Here is a 16,967-nt window from a genome sequence, read left to right as displayed (position 1 = left end):
AAGGTTTGGGGCGAATACTCTCTGGGGTGAATTTTTGCCACTCCGTGTCGCGTTTCTTTTCTCTCTTTCAGTTCAGTTGTTATTGAAGTGCTAAAAGTCTGTTCAGTCTATTCTTTTCCATTGGCACGTGGTGCCCGTCTTGTGACAGCACATGTAGGGCTACTTGCCCTTTGAATTGGACGAGATTTCTCGCGTGAAATCTCTTGGAATTCACCTGTACCTGCGGGGGATTAGCAACTAGCTAATCCAGTACCTGTGCAAGAGACTCTTGCCTCGGCAATCACGCATGAATCCACAACTGTACATAGGTCTAATGAAGAGCCCTCTTGTGGAGCATCACATAACTGCACGGAGGGGAGAGAGAGAGCAGTGTAGTGTGTGCAAGACATCATTTCTTACACTACACTGTACATGAGAGGGAAAGCTTGCACACAATAGCTTTGGTACTTGCAACAATCCACCATACGGTTGAAAAATGCAGCCCACGTTTTATTTTAATGCTTCTCTCTCTCTCTCTCTCAAGTTGGAAAATGCTAAAAAATGTGGCGAGTGGCACTCATGCATTAATTCTCCGTTTTGGACCTTCTTGTCTAAAAATATCTCAATCGGTTGCTCAGTTGACTTAGCGGCATAGTAATGAAATGTTCCTCGTGATTCCGGAGCTTATGACGTGAACAAATTTCATGGCCCAAAATAGCAGTTCCCTAAATTTTAGGAGATGGTTCCATTGGACTCTCACTGGTCATCTGACCATCTTTCACCTCTGGGACCACGTCCAAAAATGTAATGTAGCTCAGTTCTCGGGTGATTTTCTTTGGGTGACCCATCTTGTCACTGTGCCTCTATGGAGTTAATTTCCTAGTATCCACAAACTTATCAAGTGCGGCAAGTGGACCTAAATGACTTTGAAGTGAGCCTTGACACCCTTTTACTACTCGAGTTCGAGTGCCGACCAACTTCTTGTCTGCGGGTGAAACTACTGTTTTACACTGGCCATACAATGTCCGGCCATTTGCAACTTTAAAAAGAGGGTCTCAAAAATCAAACGAAAATAATCGGAAAGAAACCAACAACTAAGGTGAGCAGTTGCCACGTCCTCGTGACATTTCTTCTCTAAAAGGATGTGATTTGATTTTGGCATAAAGTGGTTTAAAGGTTATAATCCACACATTGATTGGAAAGACGACTCTTTCTCTTACAATTGAAAGAGCACCTCCCATGGTTCTTTGCTATGACAAGAACATTCCGTCTTTGCGAGTAGTCTGTGACTCTCATGTTTTGCAAGATGATAAAACACGTAGTATGATTATTTCTCTCAGTACACGGTTCCACAGTCTAGAAAAGCATGAGTCATTGTCTGAAAAGAACTCTCTTGTTGTCATGTCTTCTCTGATGTCATGTGCACATCTAACCCTATGTGCATGTGGACAAGCTATCTCAGGTCTAGGGTTCAGGTTAGCCTAGGAAGTGTTCTGGCACCTTTGTGAGCCTGTGTGCAGATCGGTGCATGTCGAGGCACTTAGATTAGTTGCATATCCTCTGATTGCACACAACATAATCATTAGCTTGGCATTCAATACCCAACATGAGCATTTTACAGAGCATAGACCCCTTTTTCCCAAAATACACATTTTTCACTTATTTATTAATAAGTGACTTTTTGTTGGAAAAGTAAGTAGGGCAAATTGCTAAGAAAATACTAAACAACCCGGTGGTCACTTAGTAGAAGCAGGAGAATAAAAGAGAGCACAAGCATTCTTGCAGCAGGCCCTCTAGCGTTCCTTCCTCAACAAGACTCCCTCAACAAGACTTTCCCAGCATTTTCAGCAAGGCCTCAGCAGCGTTCTCAGCCAGTCATCCCAGCGTTTTCATCCAGTCATCATCAGCGTTTTTAGCCAGATATCATCGGTGTTTTCAGCCAAGGATCATCAGCGATTTCAGCCCAGGATCACTAGCGTTTTCAGCCTCAAAACTCAGCTAGATTCAAGCCCTCTGTTGCAGAGCAAGTAGCGCTTTTGGTCAAGCTTAGTGCTACAGCAGTATTCTTAGATTTTAGCCATTAGTCGTCACCGCCGTCGTCCCCTTCCTCCTCGCCGTCATCATCGACTTAGCCTTTTTCCCAGCATCATAGCATCAAGTTCATTGCATCAACACCATTGTACGAGATTTGTGCAATCTATAGCATAGACCTCTCTCGCCATTGAGAGAGGGGCCCTTGGAGGAGGGTTTGAGAACCGTCTGGTGTCGTGTGCTTCTCTCTCTCTTTCTCTCAGTCTCAGCACTTCCATTCACATTAGCTTTCACTTTGTTTGTGATCGTTGCACTCTCTCTCTAAAGGAATGGAAGGCTCTCCCTTCCGTAAGTAAAAGGAACCCTTGAGCACAGTTCGGAGCACTCATCTTTAGCAATATTAACTTTCACTTCCGCTGCACCTTACATCCGAAGCACGACATACATTTTTTGCATGATAGGGATGTGATTGTTCGTCAGGATCATCAAGCCTTTACGTTTCTCCAATCTATAGCAAGTACACCTTGAGGTAACCGTCAAGCTAGATGGTGTTGGGTTAAAGGCCCAAATGGCCGGTCCTATACTTCTTAATAAAGGGATTGTGAGCCCAATTTTAGCTCACTCAATAATTCCCCTCAACTATCGCGTAGCGCTCTCTCTCTCTCTCTGCAACTTCGATCTGCTAGCGCCCCACTTCTGTAGGCAAGTGCCTCCTCTGCAAGCCATAGCTCCTGCATATCTCCTCGTGCTCTATCACTTGCACAGACCGCTTCGCGCTCATCAACTGGTATCAGAGCCAAGTTAGGGTTTGCTCCCAAATCTGCAAACGTTGATTTTCAGCCAAGGAGATCGACTTGCAATTTCATCGCCAAAGGACTCGTCCTCGGACACTAGAGAGCTCCCGGCAAGTCAAATTGACCTAAAACATGCTGAAATTAGGTCAAAATCAGCAAATTACAGGTTATGACAGCAAAATACAGGTTTTGCAAATCATGTATTAAGGTGTGGGAACATCTTTGCTAGGTCCCTGCTATCCGAAAACAAAGAAATTGCCGAAAAACAGGTCCGAAAACATGTGTTTTCAGCAAATTTCAGATTTACGCAGGTTTTTGTAAGTGTATTCTTGATACATCTACATTGGGGAAAGTGCAAATTGATGCAATCTACGCACATTTGACAAGTTTTGGCTATGTATGACCATTTGTGGCTCATTTTTGTGCAATTTGATGCTACAAATTGGGGCTTTTGCTCATACATGCTTCTAAAGGCTGTGCATTAGCCTTATGTATGTTCTGTGAGGCTACAAACAACTAAAATTGTTGTTTTTGAGCAAAAATTCGCTCGCTGAAATTTCCTGCGCATAAATTTCAAAAATTGTTTTTTTTGCCTAAATCGACCTATTTTGCCCCAAATTACTCCTGAGACCATTTGGAGCTGTAGTGCACACCTCTGTGAGGCTATACTCCGGTTTTTGTGCATTTTGCCCAAAAATTCAGCGTATTAGTTCTCTTATTCGTGCAACTATGGCCTCATCTTCTTCGGACGTGAAGATAAGGAGGTTCGATGGAACAGGTATCGACCTTTGGAAAGACAGGATCCAGGGAATGCTATTTCTTAAGGATTGTGAAGGGGCACTTGAACAGGTAAAGCCACCGAATATGACGGATGAAGCATGGGTTAGCCTGAACAGGAAGGCAGTTACATACATTAAAATGGCCATGATCGATGAGACAGTCATTGATTTGAAAGGTCTCACAAGTGCTTTTGATGTGTGGGAGAAGTTAAAGGGGATGTATGAGAATACAACGCCTGTCAATCAAGTGCATTTGATGTGAAAACTTGTTGGCATGCAACTAGATGAGTCCAAGAGCGCTGCAGAGCACTTGTCGTTGTTTGCAGGTACTTTGTCGCAGTTACAGAATTCAGGTTTGCCTCCTTTCGATGATAAGCTGAAAGCTATCTTCTTGCTTATGACCTTACCTGATGCATGGGAAACATTGGTTGTTTCATTGTCGAATAATCCCAATTTGACCTTTGTTGGTGTTAGGGGTTCTATCTTGAATGAGGAAATCAGGAGGAAAGCAAGTGGAGAGGGAAGCAGCTCTGCCAACATGGTGTCACGTGACACATCCAACCCTATGTGTCTGTGGACAAGCTACAGCATGATCAGGGTTCAGTCAGTCCAGTTAGTCTAGATTAGAAGCGATCTGGCACTTTTGTGAGTCTATTCGTAGACCGTGCATGCCCAGTCACTTAGTGTAGATGCATATCGTCTGGTTGCACACAACATGATCATAAGCATTCCCATCAGAATCCATTAGAATCCTTTAGGGGAATTTTCCAGTGCATTTAGCCTATTTTACCTATTTTTGACATTTTTCACTTATTATTTTTAAGTGACTTTTGTTGGAAAGTAGGTAGGGCAATTTTTCTAAGTTTGTATATAAGCAAACTAGAGCTAGCACTAATTGGCAGAAGAGGCAGCAGGAGCATACGCTCAACAGGCAACTTCTCAGCAGAACCCCCAAGAGGCCTAGCGGTTTTGCTCCACAGCAACCACCTAGCGTTTTTGGACCAGATCAGCCAGCATTTTTACTCTTGCAGATCCTTGGCGACAGAAGACTCAACAAGAGACCTAGGATTTTGCAGTTGCAGGCCATCCGGCGACAGCAGAGCCATTTTCAGCCCTAGCGTTTTTGATTTACAGATCAGCCCCAGTGTTTTGCAGATTTACCGCGACAGAACATCAAGAAACCTCAGCGTTTTCAGTTTTCAGCCCTTAGACACCACAAATCAAGTCCCGAACGTCGCAGATCTCACCTTCCCGCAGCAGTTCCTCGCCGCACGGTCATTTTCCACAAGGTTTACAGTTTCAGCCCGGAAAACTCAGATTTCAGCATCTACGTTTTCAGCGCGTCGTCGTCGCATCGTCGCCATCGACATCGTCACCGACATAGAGTCAGAATTCAGCAGATAAAGATTTGCAGATTTCAGCCTTAGCATTTTCGGATTTCAGCCCGTCTCGTCGTCGTCCTCATCATTGTCGACATCATCGCAAGTACAAGCATTGTAGAGATTTGTGCAATCATAAGTAGACCGCTCTCGCCATAGAGAGTGGGGCCCTTGGAGGAGGGTTTGACAACATTTCTGGTGTCGTATTCTCTTCTCTCTCTATCTCTCAGTCTCATACACTTGCACGCACTGTGTCCATTCACTTTGTTTGTGATCATAGCATTCTCTCATTAAGAACGGAAAGCTCTACTTTCCATAAGAATGAAAAGGAACCTTGAACACAGTTCGGAGTACTCATCTTGAGCAAAGCGCAAACAATCATTCCGTTGCACCTTACACATGGTTGGAGGTAGGAAAGAGAAGAAGAATGTCTATGCACAAAGGAGTAAGAGTAAGAGTAAGGAAAGGGGAAATGCCAGCAAAGGAAAGGGTGATGTGACTTGCTATCAGTGTGGCAGGAAAGGTCACAAGAAACCCGATTGCATGTACTACAAAGCCGAGTTAGAACGGAAAAAGAATGGCGGAGACAATAAGAAAGAGAAGAAGGAAGTCGAGACAAATGCACAGGATAGCTCAAAGGACAAAGAGAAGGCCAATGTGGCTTCTAGTGTTGTGATTGAGGAGCTGTCAGATGTAGAGGACATCTTGTGTGCCACTTTGTCAGATGATGATGCTTATGACTTTGATGCCTCTCTTAATGTTCATACACAGGACATGCAGATCACCAAGAGTGATCTTATTGATGCTTTGTTGATTGTCAATGATGCATTATCCCAGACTTGGATAGTTGATTCCGGTGCTTCATTTCATGTGACTCCTATCAAGGAGTGTTTCTCTACTTTTGATGCAGGCAAGCATGGCCATGTATACCTTGGAAACAATCATGCATGTTCCATTGAAGGTATTGGCACTGTGCATCTCTTCATAGATGGCACAAATGAGCTTGTCTTGCATAATGTTAGATATGTGCCGGGAATCAAGAAGAGTCTGCTTTCTGTTGGTCAGATGGATATGCATGGTTACAGCATCTTGTTTGAGAGAGGATCATGGAATGACAAAAGGCTCAAGGCTGATTGTAAAGGGCACAAAGAAAGGGACACTTTACTGCATGCATGGAAAGGCCGTGTTGGGCAAGTTTATTGCATTGGCTGAAATTAACCCTCACATGGAGTTGTGGCACAAGAGGCTTGGCCATATGAGCCAAAAGGACCTTTCTAAACTTTGTACTTTGAACAAGCTTGATGCTAAAGGCACAAAGCTTGACTTTTGTAATGAATGTCAATATGGCAAGCCAGTAAAGCGTTCTTATTACTCCGGTGTCTCTTGTAAATCTTATGTGCTTGATCTTGTACATTCTGATGTATGTAGCATGCCTACTAAGTCTATGGGAGGTGTATGCTATTTTGTCTCCTTTGTTGATGATCATTCTAGGAAAATTTGGGTTTATTTGCTTAAATCTAAGGATAAAGCCTTTGCTGCTTTTAAGAAATTTCATGCATTTGTGACCACCCAAACAGGTAGAAAGCTAAAATACTTGCGTACGGACAATGGGGGGAAGTTCACAAGTGCTGAATTTAACAAATTTTGTGAAAATTTGAACATTAAGAAGGAGCTTATTGTGTCATATAGCCCCTCTTCTAATGGTGTGGTTGAAAGATTCAATAGGACACTTTGTGAGAGGGTGAGATGCATGTTGTCCACAACTAATCTCTCTCATGGATTTTGCGAAGAAGCTTTGAATACTGCAGTGCATATATGCAATCAATCCCCTCACATGTCTTTGAAAGGTGACATCCCTGAAGAGGTTTGGTCTAGCAAGCTTGCTTCATATGATCACTTATGCATTTTTGGTTGCAAGCTATTCTTGACCCTCAGGATGCACCACATATGGTTGAAAATGTAGATGATCTAGTGTTGTTTGAGCCAGAAGATGTTGGGCAGCAAATTGAGGCTCCTGAAGGACATTTGCAGTTACGAAACAATGCTGAAAATGGTGCTGAAAATGATGTACAGCAGCCCATTGCTGATGATTTTATCATGTCACCTGATGTAAACCCATTGCCGGATAATGTGGATCATTGGGTGAGGCGGTCTACTCGTCCAAGACGGCCCGTGAGTAGATATGATCCCTCTTTGCATTACATTATGTTGACAGTTGAGGGAGAGCCTCTTACGTATAAAGAGGCAAAGACATGTGAGCACAGCGACAAGTGGGAGCTTTCTATGTAGGAAGAGATTAAAGCTTTGCATGCTAATCATACTTGGGATTTGGTGGAATTGGCCAAAAGAAGGAAGGCTATTCATAACAAATGGGTGTATAAAATCAAGACAGCTGATGCAAAACCCAAGTATAAGGCAAGGTTAGTTGCAAAGGGATGTGTCAAACCAAGGGCATAGAATTTCAGGAAGTGTTCTCTCCTGTTGTGAAGATTACCACTTTGCGTGTATTGTTTGCCATAGTGGCTGCTCTTGATTTGGAAATGGATCAAAGGGATGTACATACCGCTTTGGAGGAAGAGCTTTACATGAAGCAACCCGAGGGTTTTGTTATTTCTGGCAAGGAACATTGGTTATGTATGCTCAATAGAAGCTTGTATGGGCTGAAACAATCATGTAGACAATGGTGCAAGAAGTTTGATCGCTTCATGCTTAAACATGGTTACAAAAGAAGCCATGCAAACCATTGTTTGTATATCAAACGTGATGAGGATGACAGCCCTATCATTCTTGTGCTCTATGTGGATGATAAATCTTGATAGCTGCAAAGAAAAGAAGCACTGTTGATGCTCTTAAAGGGCAGCTGAAATTTGCATTTTCAATGAAAGACCTTGGGGCAGCTAAACATATACTTGGAGTGCGTGTTACAAAGCAAAGGGACCAGCGCATATTGTATTTGTCGCAAGAAAAGTACATTGAAAAGGTGCTGGACAGATTTAACATGGTTGGATCAAAGCCTCTTGGTGTGCCATTACAACCATATGTCAAAATCTCAAAGGATGATTGCCCCAAGTCAAAGGAAGAAGCCAATGACATGCAAAGTGTGCCTTACGCTTCAGCTTGTGGTTCACTTATGTATGCTATGGTTGCTATTAGGCCCGACATAGCCCATGCAGTGGGAGTTGTGAGCCGGTTTATGGCTAATCCAAGCAGGTTGCATTGGGATACAGTGAAGTCCATTATGAGGTACTTGAAGGGACTAAAAACAAATGCCTCTGCTATGGTAAAGGACCATTGGAGTTGAAGGGATTTTGTGACTCTGACATGGCTGGTGATGTGGATACACGGAAATCCACAAGTGGCTATGTGTTTACTCTTGCAGGAGGTGCTGTTTCATGGTGTTCTAGATTGCAAAAGATCGTTGCATTGTCTACTATAAAGGCTGAATATATTTCAGCCACTAAGGCTTAAAAAGAAGCCATTTGGTCGTCACGTCTATGTAGTGAGTTTGGTTTGCTTGCCAAGGCACCTATGCTTGGTTGTGATAGCCAGAGTGTCATATGTCTGGCAAAGAATGCCATGTTTCATGCACGCACAAAGCATATTGATGTGCGGTATCACTTCATTCGAGAAGTGCTTGAGGATGGCCTTATTACATTGGTTAAAGTCCATACATCACAAAATCCAGCAGATGCTCGCACTAAGTGCTTATTCAAAGCACAACATCAGCTGTGCATATAGATGGTGAGAGTCACGTAGCTTAAAGGCACCATTTATGCCTTTAAGTGGGAGGTTGTTGGGTTAAAGGCCCAAATGGCCCCCTTTGTGTATAGTTTTAAAGGTTATTAACCTTTGGCCAAGTTCACATTGAACTTGGCCACTAACTTTAAATTGGTCCTATACTTTTTAATAAAGGGAATGTGAGCCCAATTTTGGCTCACTCAATAATTCCCCTCAACTATCGTGTAGCGCTCTCTCTCTCTCTGCAACTTCGATCTGCTAGCGCCCCACTTCGGCAGGCAAGTGCCTCCTCTGCAAGCCACAACTCCTGCACATCTCCTCGTGCTCTATCACTTGCACACACCGCTTCGCGCTCATCAGATGGTTCCAGTCGTGTGAGCAATTTGGTGGTTTGGATGATGATGTTTCTAGTGAAGCTAACCTCATGGCAGATACGATCAGTCACGCAGGTACGATCTTGACTCTCGAGTCGAGGTCCAAAGAACCCATTCAGGAAGTATTTTGTGTTAGCATGATTAGTCAGTACGCATTGTCCGAGTTTCTCATTCGTGACGGTCTCTTATATTTTCGTCACCGTCTTGATGTGTTCCCTTTGCACGATGCACATGATTCACTCACGGATGAGCACGGATGCATGCAGATCACTCTAGAAAAGATAAAGATTTTGCATTGAAGGAATTCACAATGTCTCACGATTGTCCGTTTTGTCAGTCGATTCTGCACGTTCATTCCTTGGCATGACACAGTCATAGAAAAAGCATGAGCACGAGTGTCCGTCAAGCATTGGCATGTCCGTTCTGGTTTGCTGTAGTTGATAGCTTTAGGACGGCAAGTCAAGTTTTGATCACACTTTTGGCATGGGGTTTGGTGAACGGTTTGACACTTCGTCACTTTGTTCATCTTAAGAAGAATAGTCTTTTTCCAGTCACTCTACATGGAACGGAAATGTTTATGGTTTTGTGTTTGAAGTGGTTTCAAGGATGTTCCTCGGCGGAGATTCTTGAAGAAGATTACCCGAGAGCATAGAGGCGGTTGGAGCATTGGAGCCATAACAGATCCTTTTGTCGCTTTTGGCGCGGCCCAAAGAAGCAAACATTGCAGACTTTCATGAAGTTCAAGTATCGCACGACCCACGTAGCAGAGTAGGCTGGCGAAGAGTACTTCGCAGGATCCCAGGAATTGTTGGCGGACTCTTCGGACGCCATACAACTCGGTATCAGTACCTCACCTTGAAAAGGGGGGGATGTCACGTGCACGTTTAATCTTGTGTGCAATTGACAAGCTGTTCCTACTTCTAGGGTTTAGGTAGCCTAGGAAGTGTTCTCGCACCCTTGTGAGTGTACACAGGTCGTGCATGTCCAGGCACTTAAGAGTAGCTGCATTCCCTCTGATTGCACAACCCATAGCATGAGCATTTTTCACCATAGGAACCCAGTTTCGCGATTGCATGTGAAACACCTCTTATAAGGTCATCTTCTTATATTAATAATTGACTTTATTCATTTTAACCAAATCGTGGGGGGATTCTCTTACACTGCTCGACCCATTTGTTGGAAGCTATATAAGCAGCAGTTTCGCGATTGCATGTGAAACACCTCTTATAAGGTCATCTTCTTATATTAATAATTGACTTTATTCATTTTAACCAAATTGTGGGGGGATTCTCTTACACTGCTCGACCCATTTGTTGGAAGCTATATAAGCAGCCCAGGGTGCGAGTTGAAGACAAAAGAAGCAGGACACAAGAAGGCTCGGCCATCAGCAGCACCTCAAGAGATGACCAGCGTTTTCAAGATCAGCCCTCAGCCTCGCGAGAACTCGCAGCATTTGTTGCAGATCCTCGCCGTCACAACCCTAACACCCATATCAACCTAGCATTTTCAGTTTTCAGCACAAACCAGCCAGCATTTTGCAGATTCAGCCCAAAGCAGTCATCGGTTTCTGTTTTCAGCCATTGACAGTCAGCTTTTTTGCATTCTCAGCCCTTGCAGGCCTCGGCGGTAGTAGATCAGCCCTTGCCTCACAGCAGTAGCAGATCCACAGTAGTAGATCTCAGCATTTTCAGATTTCAGCCTTGATGTCGACGTCATCTCGTCATCGTCGTCAAGTACCAGAGCATCTAGAAGCATTGTACCAGATTTTGTGCAATCTAAAGCAAATACCTCTCTAGCTGTATAGAGGAGGGCCCTTGGAGGGGGTGTCGTGGCTTCTCTCTCTCGTTCTAGCACTCTCTTGCACTCTCATTCACATTTTGCATTCCTCTCTCATGTTTTGGTCATTGCACATTCTCTCAATAAGTGAAGGAAGGCTCTCCCTTCCTGTTAGTAAAAGGAACCTTGAGCACCCACTGATCACTCATCCTAAGCCATACACCATCATTCACTTCCGCTGCACATTACACTTGAGGCTTGAAGCCTTCAGGGAGAGGGAGAGAGGGCCTTGAGAGAGAGGGCGAGGTTGAGAGCTTGAGAGAAAGCCCCCCCCCCCCCCCAAAAAGGGTTCAAAAGAGCTGCCTCAAACAACCCTTTTTTTAATAAAAAAAGTCACCTTACAAATTTGCGCTTTTCGACTGCTCTCGTTGCGTGTTTTGCTTGCCATTCCCTAATTGACAATTATGGACTCCAATTGACTTCAAACTTGAGTGGTGCCCGACACACTATGTTCTAGCTTGTGGTATTGCTAGATGATGAAAAGTTTGCACTTCCAGGTCAAAAGATAATAAGCGCACTCATTATCTTGGTGTCTAGATTTGCAAGTTTTTCAACTTTTTGCAACTCATATAGTTACTACAAGGTATTTTAAGACGCGTCAAGAGGCTTCATCCAATTCTAAAAAGTTTTGGTTATAACCTTCACTTACGTGTCAAGTTGATCTGACTCGAATTTCGTATATGAATGAAATTGAAACTTCTAGAGCCTTCACAAAAGTGTAGGCTCGAGAGCGAAGATCGGTTCTTCGTGTTTGATCGAATCTTCTTGTGGGGGTTCTGTGGACCTCGACTCGAGAGCCAAGATTGGTTCTTCGGGATTGATCGAATCTGCAATGAGGCTAGCTTCACTAGAGAAAGCATCAACTAACACATCATCCTTGTGAACAATCACATCATCTTCATGCAAATCATCATGCTTGTGAGAAATCACATCATCATGCAAATGATCATGCTTATCATTGTCATCCAAATCATCATGCTCATCATTATCATGCAATTCATCATGCTTATCATTATCATTCAAATCATGTGTGTCATGCGTGGGAGAAGAAGAGATTGAGAGAGTCTCCTTTTCCCGAATCTCTTGCATCTGTGCCTGAACTTGAGAAAAGAGTCGCAACATTTTTTTCATGTGTCGGTCGTTCATTGCTTGTCTTGCTTTGTTCTCGCGGTCAAATTTTGATTCTCTTTCATCGCGTTCACGTGCTATGGTTGCCATTCTTTCTTCGTACTTACGATCAATTTTGCCTTTTCTTGCTTCGCTTTCTAACTTGTTGTCCATAAACATCTGCTCCAACTCCTCTATAGGAGTTAATGCAATCCTTGGCGTAGATGGGGAAGGGGGAGGGTCGGAAAAACCTCTTGGTGGGAAAATTCTTCTTCGCCTCTCTCATGCTCATCACCTCCAAGCGAAGTATCCATTCTACTTTGAATGATGATTATCCACTAAAGTTGTGGGTTCTTGTGGTCTTGGGTTCTTAAGTTCACGAGGAACTTCGGTTCTTGAGGGTCTTGAGGTTCTTCGTTTGCTTGCAATCTTTGTTAGAGAAGGATCTTCTCTTAACCCGAGTTCTGCTCTATTCTGCGAGCGCACCCCTAGGCGGCCTTGCGCTCACACCAAGGTTGCTTTTTCCCACCTGACATCCATTGGCCAGCCGCTAAGTGCACGGTCCGCTCTCAATGAGTGAAAAGAGGCACAAGGGGAGGCTGGACAAGCCCTTCTTTCTTGGGTTTCATGTCACTCTTCAAAAACACGATTAGGAATCGACATGCCCAAGAGGTCTTGGGTTACATGCGACCGCAACAAGCAAAAAAAATATGTGGTTCTTTCCTTGAGTGATACAGAACACTGCCAAAGCTCTGATACCAATGTTAGGTGCAGCGGAATGAATTTTGAACTTTGCTCAAGATGAGTGCTCCGAACTGTGCTCAAGGTTCCTTTTACTTACGGAAGGGAGAGCCTTCCGTTCCTTTAGTGAGAGTGTGCAGTGGACACAAACAAAGTGGATTAACACTGTGAATGAAGGTGCATGAGACTGAGAGATAGAGATAGAAGAGAATACGACACTAGAATGTTGTCAAACCCTCCTCCGAAGGCCCCACTCTCTATGGCGAGAGCGGTCTGCTTATGATTGCACAAATCTCTACAATGCTTGGACTTGCCGACGATGTCGACGACGAGACGGGCTGAAATCTGAAAATGCTAAGGGCTGGAATCTGTAAATCTTTATCTACTGAATTCTGACTCTATGTCGATGACGATATCGATGGCGACGATGCGACGACGACGCGCTGAAAACGCAGATGCTGAAATCTGCGTTTTCCGGGCTGAATCTGAAAAGTGCGCGGGATCTGATTGTGCGACGAGGATCTGTTGCGGGAAGGTGAGATCTACGAGGTTTGGGGTTCTACTGCGGGTACTGAATGCCGAAAACTGAAAACGCTGGTGCTACTGTGGATTCCGTCGCAAAGGAACTGCAAAACGCTAGGTCGCCTGTTGCTCCAAAAACACTAGGGCTGAATTTTGCTGCTTGGGGAAAATCCACTAACGCTAGGGCTGATTGGCTGTTGTGAAGTGGTTCTGCTGTGTATGCCAATGCCGAAGCTCCTCTGCAATACAAAATCGCCAAGGCTGATCTGTCCTTGCAAAAACGCTAGCTTGATGCTGAGTTGCAAAAAACACTAGGCCATGCTGTTGGGGGTCCTGCTGAGAAGGTGCATGTTGAGCGATGCTCTTGCTACCTCTTCTGCCAGAAAGTGCTAACTCTGGTTTGCTTATATATTAGCCCTACCTAGTTCCCAACAAAAGTCACTTAATAAATAAGTGAAAATGTCAAAAATAGGGAAAATAGGTTTAATGCACTAGAAAATTCCCCTGATGGATTCTGATGGGAATGCATATGATCATGTTGTGTGCAACCGGAGGATATGCATCTAATCTAAGTGACTGGTCATGCACGGTCTGTGAACAGACTCACAAAAGTATCAGATCACTTCCTATTCTAGACTGACTTGCTGAACTGAACCCTGGTCATGCTATAGGTTGTCCATGGACAAATAGGGTTGGATGTGTCACGTGACACTAGCGCTAGTGGAATCTGGTAGAAGAGGAAGGAGAGCACAGGCACCAAGTTGCAGCAGGCCCTCCCGAGGCCTTCTCAAGCAAGAACCTCCACAGCCACATACATCAGCGTTTTCATCCTTAGCAAGCTAGCGTTTTTAGCCCTGGACTATCAGCGTTTTTCAGCAAGAAAACCAGCGATCCAAAGCCAGCAAATCAGCGTTTTTGCAGCAGCAGACGTCAGCTTTTTCAGCAGCAAAATCAGCAGTAGATCAAGCGATTTTCAGTGGATAAAGGATAGCTCGAAGATAGCAATTTCAGCCAGCCATCGTCTTCACCGCTCTCGTCGTCGTCGTCGTCTCCAACCTAGATCCACAGTGCATCATAGCTTCACGAACTTGCATCAGCATCTTGTACCATATTTGTGCAATCAATAGCATAGACCTCTCTTGCCATCGAGAGAGGGGCCCTTGGAGGAGGGTTTGACAACTTGTCTGGTGTCGTATTCTTCTCTCTATCTCTCAGTCTCAACACCTTCATTCACAGTGTTCACCACTTTGTTTGTGTCCATTGCACTCTCTCACCAAAGAAACGGAAGGCTCTCCCTTCTGTAAGTAAAAGGAACCTTGAGCACAGTTCGGAGCACTCATCTTGAGCAAAGTTCAACATTCACTTCTGTTGCACCTTACAGATCTTGGGCTTCTTCACTATTTTCTTGGATTCCAGATTTTTCAGACACCAGACGGCATCTTCTTTTCTCAGTGGAAGTATGCAAATGCTATCCTAGAGAGATTCCAGATGACAGGCTGGAGACCGATTGGCACTCCTCTTGAGCCCGGAGAGAACGTATCGCTTCACGATCCTTCCCCACAAATTGACTTGGAGCAGTATAGGAATGTTGTTGGCTGCCTCGTATGGCTAACTTATTCCCGACCAGACATCTGTCACACAGTTTCTGTCCTCGGTTTCTTCAACACCCGACCTCGTCAGCGACATTGGAAGTGTGTCCAACATATTTTGCGGTACATCAGCGGCACCTTGGACTATGGTGTGTTCTATGGTCGCTCCAAGGGTTGCACTTTACTTGGTTGGTGCGATTCAGATTGGGCAAGAAATCCAGATACTCTGTGCTCTACTATAGGAGTAGTTTTCACACTCGGCTCGGGACCCATTTCATGGAGCACTAAGCGACAACCGACCGTTGCGCTATCTTCTACAGAGGCGGAGTACAGAGCAGTTTGCTATGTTGCTTGTCAGGCCATATGGCTACGGAGATTACTAGGAAATTTGTGTTTTCCAGAGTGCTACCACTCGTCTTTTGTGCGACAATCAGAGTTGCATTGCTATTGCCAAGAACCAATTTTCACGCTCGGACTAAGCACATTGAAGTGCAGTACCACTATGTTCGGGAGTGGGTTTTGGCTAGAGATCTTCATTTGGAGTATGTTCCTATAGCTGACAATGCAGCAGACATTTTCACGAAGGCTGTACCTCAACGGACTTTGGCTTCTCACCTTCCACTCCTTTGTGTTGTCTCAGCATCCGGTGCTGAGAGGGGGTGTTAGAGTTACACCACCGTTGCTTCGCCATTTTGTACGGCTAGTGATTGTCTTCGGTTGGCTACCCATGGCACATCATGTAGATTGCATGGGCGGACACTTTTAGCACGTTGCCGGTCGGTCATTTTTTGAGCCTGGCTGGGTGCACACATTTTTAGCCATTTTTGGGCTTTTATGTTTTTTGCACCAGTCACACATTTTTGCCCTACCTCAACCTAAGCATTCTATAATTAGAATGCTTAGGGTCTTGTAGTCATTCAGATACAGATTGTGTATTGAGAGCATCATTTGTAGAGCACTTGTAATCTCTCTCTCTCTCTCTCTCTCTCTCTCTCTCTCTCTCCAGCGTTTTCGGCGCACGTGGCTCACATTTCGGACCCCTCATCATTCTCCCGTTCCGTTGCTCACTCTCACATTTCGGACCCCTCATCATTCCCCCGTTCCGCGCGGGGGGTCCCCTCGTCGTTCCCGTCCCGCGTTCTGGGTAACTCTGGTGTGTGTGTTGGCTTTGCTTCTAGTGACTTGGGCCCCCATCAGACGGGGTCCCATAAAATGGGAAAACTTTGATGATTTTGTCCTACTCATTGAGGATCTATAAGTTGGTGAGTACTTCTGTTGCTTCTAATTCTTCTAGGGTTTAGGCCCCTCCGCGGGTATCTACAAGTCGGCTCAAGTCTTCAGTGGCTTAACACATCAGCAGTTTGTGACAGTAGATCCTTAAATATGACAAAGGATACACATAAATATGACAGAGTGTGTATCCTGTGCTTCCACTAGTAGATGGAGGTAATGCTTGTTTGGGCTCACATTGCATAAGAGGGAAGAGGGTGAGGTTGCAACTTGTCAAGTACTAGCTCTAACTATTAAAAGCTGCTCTTTAAAAGCTCTTAAGTATTGGCAACCAATGATGTCAGTGTGGATGTTGTAGTATTTTGCATGTGTGTGGACGTTGTAGTATTTTGTATATATATATATATATATACACCTCATTTTTTTGCTAATTTTTCTGATTTAATGCTTCTTTAGTTCTAGGTTTCATTATGGCTAAGTCTGCCCTTGATCTTTGGAGTCATGACAAAAACTCAGTACATTGAACTTTGTGTTGATGTATGCTCAGTGTGTGTGCTGTGGTGTGTGTTGTGTTTGGGAGCATAATAGATATGTTAATACCTAGTTCTACATCCACTATTAGGCATTGACGACATTAGTGGGGATGCCGTGGTATTTTGTCAATACTAAGCATGATGAGTTGATGGTTTTATTGTCTTGTGGGTGACTATCATGGGTCTATACCTTGCACTTTTCGTTAAGGGTGAATTTGGGCTTATCCTGGTTGATCTAGGTATTTTTTTTAGTCGTAAAACGGACTTGCAGGCTTCACATCGTGAAGTTTTCGTCCCAGTTACGACCAGTTGATATTGTGCTAATTCTTTCTAAC

General features: G+C 44.3%; 1 protein-coding gene across 1 annotated transcript in view; it reads left to right on the top strand.

Moving 5' to 3' along the window:
• LOC147432976 (acyl carrier protein 2, mitochondrial-like) overlaps window positions 1–16,967 on the top strand; it is a 39,130-nt gene that overhangs the window by 21,102 nt on the left and 1,061 nt on the right. The gene's annotated exons all lie outside the window — the stretch shown is intronic.

The sequence above is a fragment of the Adiantum capillus-veneris genome, chromosome 20, assembly GCF_014529385.1.
Source record: "Adiantum capillus-veneris isolate H3 chromosome 20, ASM1452938v2, whole genome shotgun sequence".
In the NCBI taxonomy this organism is placed as follows: domain Eukaryota; kingdom Viridiplantae; phylum Streptophyta; class Polypodiopsida; order Polypodiales; family Pteridaceae; genus Adiantum; species Adiantum capillus-veneris.
The sequence above is the reverse complement of the archived record's forward strand: the minus strand, read 5'-3'. Positions and strand labels throughout refer to the sequence as shown.